Below are 6,000 nucleotides of genomic sequence, written 5' to 3'. Positions count from 1 at the left end.
GCTGTGAGACTTACACCCTGGGGACAATCAAGGCCGACTGCTGTGCTGGATTTGATGCTCACCGATGAGCCAGGGCATGTCTGTGGTCTGACTCTTTTGGGTAAACTTTGTCCCTCTCCTGTGTTGCGTCTGCTGTTTCCCAGATTCTCTGTTTTCCACTTTCTTGGTTTACTCTCTCATTTTGATGGAGATTCTCCAGTAGCTTCCTGAGAAAAGTGAGACCTAGCATGTCTGAAATGCATTTTGTCCACACTTAGAATTGGTTGAAAAAATTATTAGTAAGTTTCTGGGCTGGGAATTATTTCCCTTCAGGATCATGAAGGTTCTGCACCATAGCTTCCAATTTCCAGTGATTATGTTACAAAGTTCAGCATCTGCCCCCTGATCCTCTGTGTATGACATTCTCCCTTTGGAAGTTTTTGATAAGCTTCTGTGCTAGACTCTTTAGATCTGGAAATATATAGTACTGGGAAATTACCATGTACAGTATTTTTTTTATAATCTTCTCTCCTCTATTCTCTGTTCTTTTTGTCTAGAACCCTTATTTTTGGATATTGAACTTCCTAGATTGTGGTAGACAGAATAATTTCCCCACCCAATCCCTGAACGCTGTGAATGTGTTATCTTACACGGCAAAAGGGACTTCGCCAAGGGAAGTACGTTAGGGATCTTGTGATAGTGAGATCACCCTGGATTATTCAGATGGGCCCAATGTGATCACAATGGTCCTTATGACCGGGAGGTGGCAGGGTGGGGCGGGGAAGGTGTCCAAGTCAGAAAAGGGCGACGTGGAAATGGAAGCAGAGGTCAGAGTGTTGTGCTTTAAAGATGAAGGGAGGGGCCAGGGGCCAAGGAATACAGGGGCCTCTAGAAGCTAGAAGAGGCGAGATTCTCACCTCACGTCCCCAAAAAGAACACAGCCCTGCTGACGCTATGATTTTAGCCAGGAGAGAACCATTTCGGATTTATGACATTCAGCACTGTAAGGGAGAAAATTGTGTTGTCACTAAGTTTGCAGTTATTTGTTTCAGCAGCCATAAGAAACCCATATAAAGGACTAAAAAGTACCTACTATGTGCCTGGACACCACCCAACAGTTTACATTCTTTAACTTCTTTGCCGAAGCTCTCCTAAGATGTCAGATCAGGAGGGGTCCCCCCTTGCAGACTCTCCCTCTTGTGTCCGTCAGAGCTCCGATTAGACAGTGATGGCTGGCATTATTCCTGAAGCGTCTCTCTGCCCACTAGACCACGCGCATCATGAGGCCTGGGGTCGTGGGTCTGGTCATTTGATTCATCACTTTGTCCCATAGATCTTAATTCATGCTGTGTGAATGACGAAATTAATCAAATGAATTCTATTCAGTTGTCCTCACCACAAGCCCATGAAATGGGAGCCATTATCCATCTCACAGATGAGGAAACCAAGACACAAATGAGGACCCATCCCATCACTTTGCCAAGGATGCATGGATTAGAAGGGGTAGGGCCAGGATTTGAACCCAGCATTGTCTGTCTGTGCCCTATAGCCCACCAGTGTTGCCACTAAGCTAAAGATGACCCTCCAGACTGTCTACCTCTCCCCCTCTGACCGTCCACCTCTCCCCCTCTGACCTGTCCCGCCCCCTAGCTGACTTCTGCCTGGCAACCTGACACTTCGGAGCAAGGAGCATCTTAATTAGGCCGCGGTGCAGCTGTTAAGGGAGCTGCCCGGCCGGCGCAGGCGGAGGTTTCAACGACCAATCCCGCGCTGAGCTGGGCTGGGGGGCGAGGAGCTACAGGATTTGTCAACTTGCTCTGGGATCCTCCGGGATGGGCAGTGTTCCAGCGTTATTATTGTTTTTAATCTAATCTGTTCTTGAGAACAACCATTTTGAAATTGGGCAAAAATACAGCCTAATATATTTAAACATATATATTTTTATTTTTATATAAGTTAAAAATAAACGCATTGATGTACATTTTCCAAGTGCCTGCCTGCTGAATTCCTAATGTAATACAACATGACTCAGAGCTAAATTTAAAGGGAGAAGCACATATGTTTAAAGCAGGCACCAACTTTCAATCTGAGGAGAAACAGAGTCAAAAGTATTTTTTTTAGCGTGTGAACGGACTGAGTGCAAAGTGAATTATCTCCGAGCCATCTGGGGAGTCTGGTGTTTTTCAATGCATTCACAACTCTAATTTTAAGCCGTTATTTGGCCTTTAAATAACAATATCTTTTCTTTCCATTGGAATTTGCACCAGATTCCGCATTTATTGCGCTATCGACTCCAAAAAGAGACCTATCTTTGAGAGCAAAAAGAGCAAAAGTTATTGAACGTATTACTCTGCAGATTGGCTCTGGGAAAAAAAAAAAACAGCAGTCTGATATTTTGCAAATGAAGTTTGACATATTCTGGGACGGCATATTGCACTCACCACAAACAGGCTGGTTGTGCCCGGAGGGAAAGGCTTAATTAAAGCCCCCTTAACAGCATGCAACTCGAGGAAAAAGACTCAGTGTGCACTGTCAGTGACCTTCAGGTTGTTCCATGGGGCTGTCATTCGTGAACGGCCTTGATTTTTACCTGGAAAGAAAGATAGTACAATGTGATTATAGAATCTTAGCTCCAAGGGGTTTCTGGTCTCACCTACAACCAGTGCTGGAATTCCCTGCATAGACTTGAGATAAATCTCCATTTACTTTCTGTTGGAATACTTTTAGTCATTGGACTCATCGCCTTTCTGATGGTAGAAAGTCTTTTGCAATATTAGGTTGAAATCTTCCTCCCTACAACTGGTTCTCAGATTGCCACTAGAAGACACAGAAGTCTTTGTGTCATGATTGACATGAAGGTGAGTTGAAGGTCACCATCACAGTCTTTCTCCTGCTCGCATCTTCTCTGCTTCAGGTGAAGCACACCCAGCTCCTCTAAGGAAAGAACATGACGACTTAGGCAGGTTCTTTCCAGTAACAACGATCATAAGTTTTTTGGAACCTGTCCCTGGTGGAGAGGACAAAAGGACAAAGGAGAAGATGTCTTGAACTCCTGTGAAGCTAGAGTTGGCCAATATTTTGTTTGAATCCCAATCCTTCTATTCCTTCCATAACCTTTATATATGGTCTCTTTGGAAGTATAGACTTCGCTGAAAACCAGATTCTCTTTAGTTCAGAAGTTCTCAAAGGGAAAGGTCTAAAGACCACACCACCCAGTCAAGAGACCCCTCAGACCTTCTGCTCCTACCTGTTCCTGCTCCTCCACCACAAGAAAACACGCCAACAAATTTTGTCAGAATTAACGCGAGATGTCTCCAACAAAGACCTGATGGAATGCGTCTGCCCGTCATCAGTGTGTTGTCCAAGGGTTATGTTGTTCCACAGTAGGTGTTTCATGCAAGTTCCCATGTGATCTCGCCTCCATGACTTCTCTTCTGCAAGGATGCTCTTCCCCAGATATCCTCCCAGTTCGACCCATGATTTGCCACAGTTTACCACTCAAAGATCTCCTTATCAGCCCAACCTATCAGAATGGCTGCCTCCTCGTCCCTCTGTTCATTCATCCTGCTCTATTTTTCCTTGTTAACAGTTCTCACTACATGACACGTTACAGATACAGCTATTCTTTCCACCAACTGTTTCCCTTTGCTAGAACGTAGCTTCTGCATGGCAGGAAATTTATCTAACTATGTGCCCTGCTAAACCCCTGAGCTTATAAGCATTTAATTAATATTTATTGGATAAATGTTTGAGGGTCAATCTGCGGATAACAATCTGTGGATATCAATCTCAGAATATCTTGCAGACAGACTTGAGAATTATCCTTCACAAGCCTTTTCTGACTTCCAGATAAAGTGACTCTTTCTTCTATAACTTCTCTTCAAATTTGGTGGTCCCCATTCATGATCTTGGTCTTTTATAGCAGTTTGAATTTTAGTTGACTGGTATTCATATCTCTCCTGTTAGGAGCAGTTTCCAGAGAGCAATCACTCAATTGGATGCTAGCAGTTGCCCAGAAAACACCAGGTATAGAAAGGGACGGCGTCCTCCTCCTCCCTCTGCTCTCCTTAATGGAAAGGTTTTGGAGATATTTTGGTTATGGTAGCTATTTATGATGAAAGTCTGTCATATCCAGTACAATTTGGGGTGCTGGTTAGCAGTCTGAGTGAGGTGTAGTATGATGAATATCTCAAAGAACTTTTACTATCCGCTCAATGATGTGCACAATGATGTCAGGTATCATTCAGAATTAATTTTAAAAGCCCTTTTAAAATGCAATAATAAAAAGACAGAGGAAAATGCAAATCAAATCCACACTGAGATTTCAGTTCACACCCCTCAGAATGGCTATAATCAAAAAGGCAGACAACAGATAAACAACAAGTTTCTTCTGTAGAGCACAGGGAACTATATTCAACATCTCGTAGTAACCTATAATAAAAAGAATATGAAAATGAACATATGTACATGTACAACTGAGACATTATGCTGTACACCAGAAACTGACACAACATTGTAAACTGACTATACTTTAATTTAGAAAAAAAGGCAGACAATAAAAGGTGTTGGTGAGGATGTGGAGAAATTAAAATCCTCATACATTGCTGATGGGGATACTGCAGCCACTGTGGAACACTTTGGCAGTTCCTCAAAAATTTAAATGTTATCATTTGACCTAGCAATTCCACTCCTAGATAAATATTCAAGAGAATTAAAAACATATGCCTACACAATAAATCAGATGGATATGTTCACCTCAACATTATTCATAATAGCCAAAAAAGTGGAAACAACCCAAATGTCCATCATCTGTTGACCGGATAAATAAAAGGTGGCATATCCATTCCTTTTAGCCATAAATAATTGAGGTACTGATATGTGTTATAACACAGGCAAGCCTCAAAAATACTGTGCTGAGTGAGAGAAACCAGACACAAAAGACCACATATCATATGACTGCATTCGTATGGAATTTGCAGAGTAGGCACATCTATAGAGACAGAAAGTAATTAGTGGTTTCCAAGGACTACGGGGAGTGGAAAATGTTCTGGAATTAGTGGGGATGGTTGCACAACTTAGTGAATATACTGAGAGCACTTTTAAAAGGTGGATTTTAAGGTATGTGAATTATATCTCAATGGAGTTGTTATTTAAAAAAAAATTCCCCACCTTTGAGTAATTGAACGTGTAATAAAAGTAATTACTATGGCGGGAGGGTAGAGCTCGGTGGTAAAGTGCCTGCCTAGCAGGCACAAGGTCCTGGGTTCAATCCCCAGTACTGCCATTAAAATAAATAAATGAATGAACCTGACTACCAACCTCCCCCAAAAAAGAGCTTTGCCGGGGTGGGGGTGTGGGTGGGTAGGGTTTACTATAGTTATAGTTAGCTCTTACATATTCAAATCAATTATAAAAAAATAACAAAACCCACCTGAAAAATAAGAAGTTGAATAGAATCAATTCCCACTTAAATGGCTTTCAACTATCTACTCTCCAATCCAGCGCAGATGACACAAAACACCACCTTTTGGGTGGAGAGGAAACAGAAGCCTTTTGCTTGGGGAAACTATGCAGGGGGAATAAAGCGAGTGTTGGCAACGCCATGCTCTCTTCTTCCTTCCCAGCAATGACCACCACAAGGGACTGTGTGCTGGCTGCTTTTGGTGTCCAAGAATCCACTTAGACCACATATTTCTGCCAGGCGGTCACCAGAACCAATAAATTCTTGAAAAAAGAAAAAAGACCTAGAATCTTAAAAACTCAAGGTATGTTTCAATACCCGCATAATACCCTTAAAAAAACAAAACAAACTTTTCATGATGGAAAATATCAATATAGTGAAATCCACGAACTCATCACCAACTCCAGCAATTCTCAGCTGACAATCGTCTCTCACCATGTCCCCCCATTTACCTCTGTCCCTCCTAATTATTGGGAAGCAAAACTCATATATCATTTTACCCACCAATATCTTATTACATACCTCTAAAAGATGACTCTTAAAAATAATCCACAAAATAT

This window comes from Camelus ferus, chromosome 4 (genome assembly GCF_009834535.1).
Source record: "Camelus ferus isolate YT-003-E chromosome 4, BCGSAC_Cfer_1.0, whole genome shotgun sequence".
Taxonomy (NCBI): Eukaryota; Metazoa; Chordata; class Mammalia; order Artiodactyla; family Camelidae; genus Camelus; species Camelus ferus.
This window is presented reverse-complemented; position numbering follows the sequence as displayed.